The sequence below is a fragment of the Lissotriton vulgaris genome, chromosome 6 (assembly GCF_964263255.1).
Source record: "Lissotriton vulgaris chromosome 6, aLisVul1.2, whole genome shotgun sequence".
NCBI classification, from domain to species: domain Eukaryota; kingdom Metazoa; phylum Chordata; class Amphibia; order Caudata; family Salamandridae; genus Lissotriton; species Lissotriton vulgaris.
Genome location: NC_141694.1, coordinates 1,457,165,659 through 1,457,182,491, shown reverse-complemented (window position 1 = coordinate 1,457,182,491; position 16,833 = coordinate 1,457,165,659).

Here is a 16,833-nt window from a genome sequence, read left to right as displayed (position 1 = left end):
CAATGATAAATGGTATCGCCAGAAATGTGGAGTTGCCATGGGTTCCAGGTTTGCGCCGTCTTTCGCCTGCCTCTATATGGGGTGGATGGAAGCGTGCATATCTGGGGCCCTGGTGGCGCCATCTGGCATGAATACATCAATTATTATGGAAGATATATTGATGATCTCCTTTTCATTTGGACAGGCAGTGAGACACAACTTTTGGACTTCTTTGCTTATATGAATGACAATTCATATAATATGACTTTCACTTTGAATTACAGTCGCTCCGAAATAGTTTTTCTGGACCTTAAACTTTATGTACATAATGGCAAACCCTGCAGTAAATTGTATAGGAAGGAAACTTCATGTAATGCACTTCTACATGGTAGTAGTTCACATCCTAAGTCTCAGATCAATTCTATTCCTTATGGCGAGTTTTATAGAGCCCGTCGCAACTGCAGTGAAGACACTGAATATGTAATTTGTGCCAATGACATTGAAAATAGATTTCTATCTAGAGGATAGAAACAGGATGTAGTTAGAAGAGCTAGAAATAGAGCTCTTAAGCTCAAAAGAACAGAAACTTTACAAATAAAATCTAAACCTGTTGGAATTAGGAATCCGGTTAGATTTGTTACGGTATATAATGTTTGGTCGACACAAATCTATCGAATCTTTAAAAAGTATTGGTTCATGCTTACATCCGACCCCTCCTTGAAAGAACATATATTGGCCCACCCATACATTACATACCGTAGAGGCACTACTATTCGAAATATGATTAGTCCCAGCTATCCTAAAAACAGTAAGAAAGTATCCTGGCTACATACCCTAAATAAAGGTTCTTTTCGATGTGGGAACTGTAGCATGTGCAGAATGTCTTTGCATGGTACCAAATCTTTTAATTACAACGACTCTGGTACTTATCACATCAAGACTCACATTGACTGTAATACAACTTATGTCATATATGCCATTCTATGCAAATGTAAGAAGGTATATATAGGGAGTACTATTAGGAAACTGAAAGACAGGGTAAGTGACCATTTTAGAGCCCTTAAAAACAGAGATGACAGAGTTCCAATTGCAGCTCATGCGATCAACTGTTCAGCACAATCGGAACATCTGACAATGTCCTTTCGTGGTATAGAAATGATATCAATGGATGCAAGGGGTGGAAATCGTGAACTCAAACTGAGACAACAGGAGGCACGCTGGATTGTGAGGGTCCATGCGGTGGAGAGGGGGCTGAATTTCGATGAGGAGTTACAATATTTCCTGTGCTGAGTTTTTAAGGATTGATGTTATCATCTGCTTTCCTTCCTTTTCTAACCTCCTTGTGAACCAATGAACATGATTACAACATGAATCTAAGTATCTGTATATGATTTCTTTGTTTTAGCATTGAACAACTACGAGAAATTTAACTTTATTAATATTTTTGCAGACTGCAACATGAATCTAAATATCGGTATACTGTTCCTTTGGTTTATAAGTAGACCAACTCCGATGAATTGAATCTCACAAGTATTTTTATCAGACTGTATTTTTCTAATATTTGGATGTGAGTTACTGCTATGTATTATAATGTTATGTTTTTTATATATATGTGGTCTACTCTTGGGTTTTGTATTTTTGGCTTTCTGTTTATTCCACTAAATATTTTCTTTGTTGCTACTAACGATTTGTACCATTGGACTAACTTTCACTCTTCTCCTGCTTTCATTCTAAAATACTCTGTTCTACTTACTTTTGCCCCTGTCATGATGGTTACATTTTACCACTATTTACAAACCAAGTAAATTGCTGACAAAATAGTTACGTACGCGATGTTCGGGATGACTACCTTAGAAATAAATGGACAATATGTAAAAATTTACGAAACAGGAACCTTGGAATACGTATATACGCACAAAGTTTGGTAACGAATATTTGTCATCTCCTCCTAATTATTTGGCCAAATCGTATTCACTATCGTATTGCCACTTACAAATTTTAGTTTATATACTTTTACTAGATTAGATTTAATGTCAAAGGGACAATATTTTACCAGTAGACTTTAATAAAAGAGTTAGCGGATTTGCCTGCCCTACGAGCATGAATCACTACAAGATGGTGGCTTATATTTCCCTGGAACATGATAGTGGCACTTTGAATCATAGTCCGTTTTTTAGTGTCATGGTTGGAGAACCGTTAATAATAGAAGTGAAACAATATGGCGCTGTTGTTGTACGCCGCCTGCATCGGGAATTTTTTGGACACTGCTCTGTACTCGGAGGTATGAAACTCAGGGTATTTTCAAGACGTCTTCGTCCGAATTTCTGTTAATCCTGGTTTGTACATTCTTGGGGGTCGTGTTTACCGTTGTGTACGTATTTATTTAAGATTTTTTTCCTTTGAAATGAAATAGCAATTTGTGTCAAAACGAACGATTGGGTATAAAAGTATTGTTTTAACTAGTTACCAGATTATGGTTAAATAGTTATATATAGGGACTAACTCCGTAATGCCATTTACTTTTGAATTTCAATTAATGCTCATATGGTTAATATAACTGACACAGAGATTGCTCTCCTTTTTAGGACACAAGTGAACCACAAATACTCTTTCAGATTATCTTTGAACTGACCTATATGATACGGGTTGGGTTTTATACTCTTTTCATAACCCCAAAGGATTTAGCTAATGGATTACGTAATTTATTGACAACTTTGGAGAATATTTTGGATATCGTGGAACATCTTGGAAATAAGTGAGTGCAATATAATCATCCATTTTAAACTGTTGGATAGACTTAACTTTATCCAATTTATACACATTGGAACGCCGTACTTTTGGGTCTTTTGGATCATCTCCAAAAATTCTGATCTTGTCTTTCTAGGAGGGTTAATTTTATGTGCTGACAATATATTGGTTAATCTTCTGTTTTTAGCAAAAAAGTGGATGCTGCAAACGGATTAAGGCACACCTTTTAGAATTCCATTACGAACTATTCTAGCCATATGGTGAGCGAGCTTAAACACTTATATTCACTTTTACCTCTTTCATTGCGTCTATGTGACTTACTTACCTAGTAATTAACAACGGGGTTCTTATTATACTTTCTCCGCTCGGATTCCACATATTTTGACTTATCTTCTTATTTACGGTTATGGTGAATGTTGGGATTATGAGATCATTACCCTTTTGTTTTTTCCTTTCTCACGTATTCTATGGGACCTCAATACTTCCTTTGACTTTAGTATTTCTTTGATTAGAAACAACCTCCTACTAATAGCACGTTATCTTCCTTTTCTTTTTCCTTTTTTTGTATTACATAGTATATTGTCAATAATTTTAGCTTTTGAAGGACAGTTTATACATAATAATTGATGTACTATTTGCAATTCTTAAACTATGTTATTCTCTGATGAAATATTTTTATCAGGATCCTAGGGGACCTCTATCATTGGTCTCTCTTTTAGACCACTATATGAATATCAAATAGTGTTGAAAATTGTTTTAAGACCACTTTGTTTTGATATGGATTGTATTGTACATGTTATCAAGTGGTAGGATTGAAGTTGAATGAAATAGTGATTATATTTATTATAATACTTACAGCCCTGACGAAGTTATTTGGTCACCAGACCAAGACGAATCACGTGTTGGCAGCGGCTATTGTATGCTTTCTTGGTGAAGATTGGATTTACCTAAGAATGGAAAATAAATGAAGATAAAACAAAGACACTCTGACTCTTTGGATTTAATACTTGGACTCTGATATTGATGAATTTGTAGCTCAGGATATTTGTTTATTATTTCAAGTTTACGTTTGTGGCCTGTCTCTTTGTCACATTGTTTGGTTCTGGGTGGGTGACCAGGACCTTATCCTTAGAGCTAACTAGATTTTGTGTTACATTACTAGTATTTCTTCCCAGCGCAACTAACTCTCATTCACCTGTTTGTTTTGTTCTATTCACTGACTGACAACACTGGTGTCCTGTTCCAAATCTCCATTACAAAGCATACAATTCAAGGATAGCTGCTGATCATTAAAGTAGGTACTTAACATCTAGGTTGTGGTGGGTGTTATTGGGACCCTCTGAGGTGTTTGGGTGTCTGTTGTACCCATTCCCCCTCACCAGTGGATGAAGTGCATTAAAAAAAGCATAGTAACTGTGATACTTTGTGCAAAAGGGGTGGGGTGAGCATGATGGTGGAGTCGAAAGGCATGGCTACAAAAATAAAAGAATATGTAGCTTTTTTCGGTCTTTCACCTTCAGGTAACTAGTTATAAAAAAGAGCACAGCTTAAATTAAAAATAAATGCAATTTAAGTTAATTGGGGGAAATCCACGAACGTACATTATGAAACCTCTATTAGTTAATGCACTGCAGAGGTCTGTGTGTGTACCCAGAGAGCCAAAGAATTGTATCCAGGTTGGTGCAGTGGAGAATAGTGACGTGCGTATGTTTATTGCTATGAGGTCCCAGACTGTGACAAAAAGCACTGTGAATTTGTAAGTCATTATTTTTAACTTGCAGTACGTGCAGTATAAGATAGGCTGCTATTAAATGCTCAAAAAGGTTTAAGAAAAAACTGCTTCCAAAATATAGGTTTTTATAATGCCCAGACTGTACACAGTGTAAGCGCCAATCACACAAAAGAATCTCTTCAACATCATCAGAGAATTCTCATGCCCATCTGCCATGCAGACCACATTACGCCCCTTCCAAACCCTCTGTGACTCCCTGGTGGACTACTTCCACGATAAGATAGCAGACATCTGCCACCTCCTGATGCACACCGACAACTCCCACAACCACCTCACCCCTGCCTCCACCACTCCTTCAACCTGGTACTGAAGAAAATCGGCAGTGCACTTGCCGTCGTCCTCAACTCATCCATCACTACTGCGACCTTCACCGGCACCTGAAAAAGCCCTCTGCCGACTGCAGCGACCTCAAGAACTACCACCCCATCTCACTGCTCCCCTTCCCACCCGAGGTCCTGGAGAAAGCCATTAACCTCCACATCACGGTTCACCTACAAGGACACCACCTACTCGATGACTCTCTGTCTGGCTTCATCTTCAACCTTAGCACTAAGACTGCCTTGATTGCCACAACTGATGACATGAGGATCCATGCTCGACCATGGTGAGACAGCAGCCCAGATCCTCCTCGATGACATAGTGGCTTTCAACACGGAATCACACCACACCCTCATCGCCAGACTCCACCACATTGGCATCAGCGGAAACGTTCTCAAGTGAATCTCCACCTTCCTCACAGAACGCACAAGGAAAATTCACCAATCATCTTTCACCTCTGAACCTAAGAGCATCTGCGGAGGCCCCTAAGGATCGTCCTGCAACCTAAAACCTACAAGACTCCATTGGCTGACATCGTCCATAGATTCAACATCATCTCTTACATAGACGACACCCAACTCATTTTCTTCCTCATGGAAGACACCACTACCACCAGATGCATATTCCAGAACGCCATGACCAATGTCGCCGACTGGATGAGATCCAACTGCCTTAAACTGAGCACAGATAAGATGGAAGTTCTCATCTTCAGAAGAAACATCTCCCCAGGGGATGACACATGGTGGCCGACTCGGACCCTCCCTCACCCACCCCCACCAACCATGCCCACAACCTTGGCATCAGCCTTGACACCGATCTCAAAATTAATTGCCAGGTCAACACCGTGGCCTCCTCCTGCTTCCACATCCTCTGCATGCGGTGCAAGATTTTTAGGTGGATCCCCATCAGCACGAAGAAAAAGTCACTCAAGCCCTCGTCACCAACCAAATGGACTACAGAAATGTACTCTACGCCAGAACCACCACCCATCTTGTCAAATGACTACAGACCATACAGAACACCACAGCCAGACTCATCCTCAGCCACCCCAAATGAACCAGCATGACCTCCTACCTCAGAAGCCTCCACAGGCTTCCGGTCCTGAAGGGATGCCAGTTCAAGCTTCTGAACCTCGCCTATAAGGTACTCCACAACACCAGACCCTCCTACATCAACCTCCACCTGACTTCCACCAATCGACCTGACAACTCCGATCCGCCTCCCTCACCCTCGCACACATCACCCACATCCAGTGGAGCCGTAGTAGAGGTTGTTCTTTCTCCTACCTCGCTGTGGTATTCTGTATGATCTGTAGTCATTTGACGAGATGGGTGGTGGTTCTGGCGTAGAGTACATTTCTGTAGTCCATTTGGCTGGTGACGAGGGCTTGAGTGACTTTTTTGCAACCGCAATTGCGGTCGGAAAACATTCTTCCTTAGGGATGCAAGTCGCAATAAGGAAGGTACGCCCTTGGAACGCCCCTTCCAAATTGCGAATTGCAATTCGTATTTAGCGAGTCGCAAATAAATTGCAACTCGCTAAATAGTGTGTGTACATGTCCCTAACAGTTTTTGGATGTCAAACGGGTTGCGAACCCGTTTGCGCATGCAAAAATGGGTCATACATCTGGCCCTTTGCTCTTTCCTGTACCAAACAATCAGGAATGCAATACAGATGAAAATGTTAATTGTTTTTATCCTTAATCATATTTATAATGATAGTGGTGTATTCACAAACTGCCTTTTGTAGTGTGCTTAGTAGTACTACAATACTACTTTTTAAAATGCTATTCATAAACCTACATGTAAAGACCTCAACATACATGTGAAAGTTAATGAAAGGAACTTTACATTTGTAAATCTTCTTCTAGCAGGCTCAAACCCCAGTTTTGAGGGGGTGGAGACATGTAAGTCTGTACCTACCATTACCGTTAAACTCAGAAATGGTGAATAGCTGACAACCTTAAAGATACTACTAGAAGCAGAAGTGGGTTTATACATGATTAAAGGTACACATGTAAAGTTACCTTTATGCATAAGCCCCTAGGTTTCTACTAAATTGAGAAATAGTTGTTAGTAATTATTCTCCTCTTTCATAAGTAAGTGTCCTCATGCCAATTCTTCCTGTTCATCCATTAAAAACACATTATGTATGTGTTACCTATCTTCTGTTCATTTTCCAATCTCCAAACTCTTATTCTCTTTCCTCACTCTCTTTCAAAACTCCATATAACACTTCCTCCACATGTGAGAAGGAAGAATCTATTAAAAATGCCTGTCTACCTTAAATATGTATTTTAAATTTAGATGCACAACCTACTCAGAAATCCAAAATCTCAATATAGCTCATTGGGTGAAAAAAATCAACGTCCATTTCATCTCTGTTCATATTGAATTAGCGTTGCTATGCCAACGATCAACCCTGAATCAATCTGCCCTTATTTTAATATTGTTCATTTTAACAGATCTGGAAGTATTGTTTACCTAACTCAGCAAAACTCAGATTGCCATGTGAGAGGTCTTGTTAGAGTGACTGCCTGGTAGGAAGGCAAATCCTGGGCAGTTATTGCTAAAAGTCTAGACAAAGGGTAAAAAAATTCAGGGCAAAAGCAGCAGTGGCTCCTCTACTAAGGCATAGGAGCACCGCCCCACTACTCGCTGAGCGAGTAATTAAAAATAGAAAAATAAAAGGATAACAACTTGGCTTTATTATCTGTAATCATTGCCTCCGCCATAGAGCTCGAGACCATCGCATCGGATGCGATGGCATGAAATAATGCCGTAAGATGAGGAATGAGCTCTGTGGAAAGACACCTATAGAAATGGGCCGTAAGGTCATCAGGTCCCGGGGTTTTATGCAGTTTGAGTCTAGAAATAGCCTCTCTAACCTCCTCTTGAGATATGGGGGCATCCAATGCTGCGGCTGACGCCCAGGATAGCTGTGGAAGAGCAAGGGAATCTAAAAACTGTTGTTGCTGTGTTGTGTCCGGGATGGTACCCTGATATAGCTGACCGTAGAAGGTCCCAAAAGTGTCCGCTTTAGCGGAGTCGGAGGGTGTGAGAATACCCTTTTAATCTAAAATCCCCCCAATGAAGTCCTTTTCTCTTTGTACCCAAAGCTGGTGCGCCAAATGCGAGCCTACCTTATTTCCCTGTGCGAAGGAAGACTGACGAATCATTAGCAATGTGAATTCCGCGCAATTGGAATAGATGGACCGAAGTTTACCCCGAAGGGCGGTGAGTTGTCTCTGGAGAAGTCGGGTGGGGGCGGCTTTGTGAGCCTGCTCCACAATCTCCAGTTCCTTCTCAAGAGCCTCCCATTTCCTCGTCCTCTGTTTATTTAATATTGAGTTAAGTTGAATGCATTTCTCGACATGTCTTGTGGGTCATTAAGCACAAAGAATTTATTAATGGCTGCCTTTATGTCCTCCCTGTCCGCCGGATCTCGGGAGAGAGCCAACGGGAAATACCAGCGAGGAGACCTCGGAGAGGTCCCACTCCATTGAAGGCCTAGGGTGATCATACTATGGTTTGAAACAGCTATCGGGAGAATCTGGGCAGCTTAACCGCCCCTAAGAGGGATTGGTTAATAAAAATGTAATCAATTCTAGCGTATTTCCTATGAACATGAGAGAAATTAGTGTAGTCTTTAGTGTTAAGATGCAAGGAACGCCAGGCATCCTTCAGCCCCAGATCAATGATTTTCTGTCGAACCTTGCTTGAAAAGGTGCATGTGGTTGCCCTATGAGTACTAGAAGTATCAAGAGACCCCTGCCACGTGAGATTAAAGTCCCCCCATAAGCATAATGGGCCCTTCAGCAAACCCCCCTATTTGATCAAGAGCATGGGAAAGAAAGACAGACTGCCCCGAGTTAGGACCGTAAAGTGAGACAAATGTGCAAAGCCTGCCACTCAATCGGCCTTTAACTATCAGCAACCACACCTCCTTATCTGATTTGACAGCCTCAAGTTGGAAATTCGCCATAGTATGAAAGAGCAAAGCTACCCCATTGTGTTTTTAGCCGCAGATGAGGTATAAATCATCAGATAGCCCATGTGACGAAGCCTGGTAACCTCCGCCCGCTTGAGATGAGTTTCTTGCAATGCTACCACCTCAAATTTACAATCATTTAGATATTTCCAAATTTTCTGACGTTTCTGGGGGGAGTTCAGTCCCTTGACATTCCAGGAGGCCACAGTAACCATCAAAAAGGATATAAACTGTCCTCCCTCCCCAAACTTACCCATAGAGAACAACCCCATGGACCTATTCACTATAAACATGCCACCCGTCCGCCGCTCCTCACAAAACCCCCACTCAACCCCCTCCCCACTAAAAAGTTATAAACCTGCCTTACAAAAAAAGGAAAAACCACCTCCCCACTGTCACCACCGGGTACCCTTCCCCTCCACAAACCCCCTCCCCCAACTACCCCGAAAACCAAAGGCTAGTGGACCAACAGGCCCCCGGCACAAACACCCTCCAGACACAAAGGGAGGAATAATGGGTACCACGGACAAGACCCGCACCCCCTGATCGCCATATTATAAAATAATAGGGAACAGATCAATGTCGAATGGACTGGAACAAATGAAAACATCAGTGTCTTTGAAGATCTTGTCGGGCTACCTCCGGAGCCATAGTGGCCACTCCTGCCCATAAGCTCGGCAACCGAACCACTTTCTTCAGTCACTGCGAGGAAAGTCTCAAGTTTGAGTGCCAGGCCCGTGTGAGAACATAAAAATCCCAATGCAATGAGGGGTCTCAGTGATTCCTCGAAACTTTCTGCTATGGATTGGGACTTCTAACGAGTGGCATTACCTCCGCTGACGACCTCAAAGCTGGCGGTTCCTCAGGCAAGGGTAATCCCAGGACACATAGACCCTCAGAAAGATCCGAAATGTGATGAGTTTTGTTTCCGTGCTCAAAGACAAGTCCAAAGGGAAACCACCGGTAACGGATCTTATCTTCTTGCAACTTGGCAGTAATTGGTTGCATCGTCTGCCGACAGGCCAGGGTCTCCGGGGCCAGGTCCTGGAAGAGGGAGCAACCGTGGCCCTGAAATGATATCTTTTTCTTCTTCCTGGTGGCAGAGAGAATGGCTTCTTTCAGCTTGAAAGAGTGGAGCTTGACCAGAACACCTTCCGGGCACTTACGGCTCCCTGTCTGTAACATGCCTACATGGTGAACTCTGTCCAGTTTGATTTTGGGTTGCTGCGGGCGAGAAGCTCTGCAAAGAGACCTACTACAAAAGCTTCCAGATCAGGCCCTTCCGCTCCCTCCTCCAGGTCTCTGTTCAGTTTGATTTTGGGTTGCTGCGGGGCAAGAAGCTCTGCAAAGAGACCTACTACAAAAGCTTCCAGATCAGGCCCCTCCGCTTCCTCCTCCAGGTCTCAGATCCTAATATTCTCCCTCCGGGTTCTATTCTCCAAGTCCTCCACCTTGAGCATAACTTGCTGAAGCTGGGCCTGAAGATTTTGCTGGCCGTCCTGGACCCTGGAGTTGGCCGCCACCAATTCTTGCGTCTGCGCCTCCACCTCTAGCACGTGGGTCCCCACGGAGTCCACATCCTGCCGCAGAGTAGTGAGCTTTTCGGTGAGGTCAGCTTTCAATTGGTCCACTGAGGCTCTACGGTCTTGCTTAAACTCCCGGCATAAATCAGCCTTAAAGGCTCGGAGGGTAGCCACCAAATCTTCACGTGTGAGCGCCATCTCTGACAAGGAGACAATATCAGCTGGGGTGAAGGGCGACTCAGTTGCTTTAAAATATCGGGAGACTTTATTAGTATGCTTCTTGGGAGGCATAGGTCCCCTTCTGCGGAGAGGCGCGTGACCCAAAGCCTGGTGCTGCCTGAAATAGCTCACACAAGGCCACTGGAAGGGCGCACCCCAGGCAAAGGAAGCAGGCCCTGCTAACTGCAGAGACTCGAGTCCACAGACCCAGCAGTAAGGCCAGGCCGTCTAGAAAGAGATGAAAGATATTTGGAGTCCCCACCGGTGATTTGACTTTATTATCATTTTATGTAACCTACTGACTCAGTTGGTTGAGGGTGGGGCAGGCCTGTTGAGAGACTGGGGGAATGGTAGGCATTTCCTAAGTGCGCATGACATTTTGCACGGCCGTCTCAAGGTCGGACAAAATGTTGTGCGCACTTTGCATGTTCTCAACCCAGGATGCATTACAGCCTGGGTGAAGAACATGCCTAGGCTCCTATTCCCTGTCTGAGCACCGAACCACTGCGCTCAGACCAATTACAACACTGCATTGCAGCGTTGTCATTGGCTATGGGGAGCCTGGGTGATTCCTTCTTCAACAGAAGTAAGGAAGAGATGGAGGACAGGCGGCGACCGTCCGGTGGGCCGGCCACATCCAGGCAAGTGTTTTTAAAAAAAAAATGTAATTCCCTTCCCTGAGTAGGTGAAGCAATAGTAACTCAATTTACCTAAGTTAAAGAAAAGTAGCAAGCTGTGAGAAGCCAACATAATCATACAATTACCCAAACTTGCACCAACCTGTGGTAACCTGCCCGGCAGGAGTAATGCATGCAAACTGCTCTTCCACTCCCCCTGATGCTCAACTAAGAGAGAAGCAGATGAAAAGGAAGATCCCCAAGGTGAATGGGAGAATAGGACAAAACGAGAAAAGACAGCCAACCAGTAATTATATCCATCATTAATGCTTCTCTCTCTTGTGGAACAAATGCAGCTTTTTGGATCTACAAGTCTGCATAGAAAAGACAACCAGTATAAACCAATGCACATGAATTACAATAGTTTAACTGTACACCGGCTTGTTGTGCACATATACTTACACACTTACACTACGGTCGAAATACCTTGTCTGTCTTCAAGTACAAGGTCTTTGTAGGTTGGCACATGAAGAGCAAGTCACTAACAGTTTCCTTGGATCTCTCTAGGATTACCACATATTATATGATTGTGTTCGGTTTTGTGACCTCCTTTGATGACGGTCTAGTGTATGCTTGCTTGGGTCTGGTTACTCTTTATTAGTCATTGGCTTTGTGTAAGCTCATTGATGCACAAGAGATAGTTTCCGGATTAGTCTGAAGGCTATCTCTGAGTTAATGTTTTTGATTTGGCCATGTGCATCTACGCGATGAAGGTAAAATTGTAATTAGCCTGTCTCTGTTTTCTTTTCTAGGTCACCATGCCGAAGTTCCACAACATGGAGTTCAAGTGGAAGAGGCAGCAGCTGCTGAAACTGTTTGAGACTGGGAGAATGCATCAACAAAGTCCTGAAGATGTTGGATCCTCTACATGCAAGCTGAGGCAAGAAGGCTGGTCATCTTGAGGTAAGCATTGATTGCCTGGCACTGGTGCAGTCCAAAGGGAGAGGTATTTATATACCCCAGATCAGAAATGGGCGCCAAGATGCCAAAAATTTCACATGACCGGTTCCAGAAATTTCCATTATCGCAGCCAATGGTGTAGGGCAATTTGGGTGAATGTGACTATAACGGTCGTTTGTGTGCTTAAAAAGTAGGCAATGGGCCCCCACTGACCACTACGCCATGGACCCTTGCTGATCACCACAAACATTATTCGGCCATCTGTCCTCTCAGCTTCCAGTATCTTGTGCCTCCATTCACATCCAACCTTTGAAGTTTAGGTTAGCTCATGAGGCATTTGGAGCTACGGGGAGGGAAAGCAGGTCAGTGTTCAGGATGACCATGACACAAGAATATACGTGCCAAGCAAAATTTGAACTCCTAGATTAGAGACAGTCGTCAAAGGACCTGCCCCCTTGACATGAATGATAGTATAAGAAGCAGTGCTCTGTTGAAAAATGTGGTCTTCCAATTCCTAGGCACTATTACTGTAAAAAGAGAGAGAGAGAAATGTAGAGTAAGTGCTTAGGGCAGATTTGAGGTAAATAATCTGTGTGTGTGTGCTTTCGTATGAACTTCATTGCTATTTCTTCTGACTAAATTAGTGTAGGTTTTCAGCAAACCTCCCCTCAGTGATACTTGCTCTACTCCTAAATCTACCAAAGTAGACAGGATGTTTAGAAGAATTTTTAAGTTCTTGTACTATAAGAAATGCCAGATTGTATCACGACATACATAAACAAGCCTTGACAAAATCAATAAGTTTGGCCCTCGCACTTGAGTGCTGACAAAAGGATTAGTAAAGCCTGATCCTGTGCAAAACAATTAAAATATGATTGATGTGTGTATACAGTACATGGGTGTAGTAAAGAATGAAATATGTAATAAAAGTGTGTACTTCTAAAATGTGAATAATCCCTCATGTAGAGAATAGAAGCAGTTTACACCCAAACAGAAGGTGTGACTAAAATACTCGTCTTGGAAGATCAAAGATGGAATTGTCAATATTTCAAGCCTAGTGAGTCTAAGAAACAGACTGAATTAAAGCTCCTTGTGTAAGTGTGAAATACAGTAAGTCCACTATGAATTACGCAAGAACCAATATACATCAATCATAAGAATAAGTATGAGAAATTGAAAAAGGGCTCATAGAACAATTAGATAAAGCTCACATGTACACTTCAATCATCATAGCAAGAATATACAAAACGTGCATGTCCATCTCCTGCACAGTACATCATAATTCACTGTGCAGCGTACTGCTACAAACAGCATAGTGCACCATCACATATCGCACAGAGCCCAGACCACTCACTGTCAGACTCAGCACATTCAACTGCAACCTAAAGGCACACTACACCACCACCCTCAGAAAAATATGCCAGTACCTGCAGCAAAGTGCACCATCACCGACTGCATAGTGCACCCCCACAAATGGCTTTGTGTGCCATCACACACAACACAGTGCACTACTAACATGGAAAAGTTGGACATTGGGCTTTATATACAGGCAGTGTTTATAATTGGCAGCCATATTGTCACACTACAAAATAAGACATTCCACAGAGCTCTACCAATTGCCAGAATGTAATTCTTACAGCAGGATGTTCTATTTTAGTGCAATGCAATCTATGGCAGTGTTTTAACTTCCTCTTTGATAATTTGCTATTAAAAAACAAAATTGGGGCGTGGACAAGATGGCGGCGGACTAGGACGTGTCTCCGAGTCCCTCTGGCGTCACGTTTTATATAGCATTGCCTTGCACCATCGCCGGGACGTGACCAGCCCGGTAAACCCTGCCGATAGCTCACCGTTAACGTGGGCGTCCTTCCGGTGGCTTTGTGTGACTCCCCGGGCACCGAGATCGGAGAAACGACCGGCCTTGCTAATGGAGGCCTGGTCGCGGCTGGGCGGGCGGGCGGAGATCTGTGACGAAGGCCGAGCTGGGTCTCCCTGCAGAGGTGCACACACCCTTGATGCCCCGTGGCGATAACGTTCCTGCAGCACAGCAGCGCCCGCGACGGAGGTGACCCGTGGGAAGAAGGTGCACCAGGCGGGGCGCAGACAATGGCCCGAGTCAGCGTGGAGGAGGAGCGGCGGTGGGGCCTAGGTGAGCCCGAGGCTCCGGGGCCTACGGAGCTCTTGCGGACAAGACGGCAATGGTTCCCCGGCGATCGCCTGACGGGACCTCCGCTCCAGATTGCCGAGTGTACAGAGGCGGGGACGGGCCGGTAAGATAAGAGCCCCGTGACACGTGGTGAGCCTGTCGGGCGTTTTTCTCCTGTGGAGGGTCTGGCCTGATGCGGTGGGACGGGGACGTCGGCCCCACATGACTTGCGGCAGCAAGAACTGGTAGTGAAGGACGCTGAGCATAGGCGCCCTAGCAGCCGTTGGAGAGGTGTGGCAGTGCCTGATCTAGGTGCTCTTGGCGCATTCTATGAGAGGGGTGTCCCCGACGACCTTCAGAGCTAGAGTGAGGCAAATTGACTGGCCACAGCACATTGCCTCGTGGGAGCCACAGGTTTGCCTGGGGAAAAAGCGAGTCGGTGACCCTGCACGGCGTTGGCATCTGGAAGGTGAGGCCTGTTGGCCTGGGTGTTTCGGAGTGGGGCCCCCTTTCCTGCAGTTGAGCCTACAACGACGGTGCCGACTTCTGCGAGGTGAGGCGATTGGGGCACCTTTATTGGCCTTATCCCCCTCACTCCTCGTTGCCGGAGTGCCCAGCATCAGCTCCGGTCCCCTGACCCACCCCCTGCTTCGCCTTGAACGGACATTGGGCCTGAGGCGCCGGCACCCTGGACTGCAGCGCCGCGCACCGAGACCTCCGGGTGGACGGGTGGGGCTGCTCCCGCCGTCTTTGCTGCCTGTGTCTGCGGCCGCCGCGACCCTGGCTGTGCTGGCCAGTCTGGAAGTGCTGCATTTACTTTGAGGGGTGGCGATTGAGGCCGGAAGACAGCGCTCCTGCGGACTTTGGGTCCGGCGGACTCTGGCGGAGTTGCCGGCCGCGACTGGAGTCTTCTAGGTCATGGGGGAGCTGAGCCAATCCCTAGATCACCCTGTGAAGTCCACCCTGGCCACTAAGGCCTTCATGCTGGAACTTTTCTCGGCCATTAAGGAGGACATTTCGGAGCTCCGCTCCCAGCTTGCTTCGGATCTCCGCGAGGTGAGGAGAGACGTGGATGGCATCGGAGAGCGAGTGGCCACACTGGAAGAACATGACTTGGGTATGGCGGACGAGGTGCACCAGCTCCAACAAGATGTGATCCGGCTCACTGAGCAGAACTTAGATCTCCAGGCCCACGCAGAGGACTTGGAAAACAGATCCCGCCGGAACAATATCCGCATCCGAGCTGTGCCCTGGGACGGGGAGGCTGGAGACTTGAGGGGCTACGTGGAGGCCCTCTTCCTGCAGATCCTGGGAGAGGAGAACCTCAGCGAGATCCGTATGGATAGGGTCTATAGAGTTGGCCTGCCAAGACGCGGTGGGGCTCCACCCCCTGATATCTTGGTTTTGCGTCCACGATTTCCGGATGAAGGAACGCATACTTCTAAAAGCCCGAGGGATTTCCTCCCTGCAATTTCGGGGCCATCATCCCCAGCTGTTCCAGGACCTGGCGACGTCGACGCTCCAGAAGAGGCGTGAGTTTCGGCCTGTGACCGCCTTCTTGCGTGACCAGAATGTGGCCTACTCCTGGGGCCATCCCTTTCGCCTTATCTTCAGATGGCAAAACAAGTTGGTTCAGGTCAGATCCCTGCAAGCCGCCAAAGATCTCATGGGCATGGATGACCCTTCCCCCTCTCCGAGAGGTGGGAGCTCCCCGTCGAGGTGGAGACAGCGCTCCCCGTCCTGGCAAAGAGTGGGCCAGGCGACTGCATCGAGAAGGCCGGACCCTGCGACTAGCCTGCAGGAGAGAGGTGATGCAGTTGCCTCTGTCACATCAGTGACAGATGCGACGTCGCAGGATAGCTCTGGAGCGGCCTAAGTCCTGGGAGGACAGTTAATTGGCGTCGGAGGGACACCTCCCTTTCAGGTACCTTGGGTTCTTATGTACTTTTGGCAAGACACCCCGGACCGGACCTCTGGGGAGACGTTAACTGTTGCCACGACCCCCTGGGGGTGCCTACGGCCGTCCACATATTGGGACTGTCAGACCCAATATTCTTTATTGTGTGTTTTTTTTCTATTTGTTGCTTCTTTTGATTCTATTGGCGTTTTGGTAAAGTTCTTGGGTCCTGAGAGGGGGAGGGGGTCTGGGTGGTCTAATGGGGGGGTTGGGGTAGTTGAGGAGTGGGGGGGCAGTGGTGGTGACCAAGTTGTATGGTTCTGTGCAGCTTCCGGTGTGTGGGGCGATGTATCCTTGCCTTCTGGCTGGTCAGGGCTGAGCGCTGGGGAACTGTGTGCCTGCAATGATGACTTCGCTGGGTTGATGGCAGTGCTGGGTTGGAGTCCTGGTACGCTTGGAGGCGGGGTGGCGGGGTGGGACTCACGGATGCTCGGGTTGGGTCAGGGAGGGGTGTGAGGCTTGGGGTCCGGGGAGGGGGAACTACGAGATGTTGGTTGGGGTGCGTTCTCCTGGCAACTGTTTCCTATGGCAATATTCACTGTGGTACACTGACACGACTTGAACATTGGCAATTTATGGTGGGG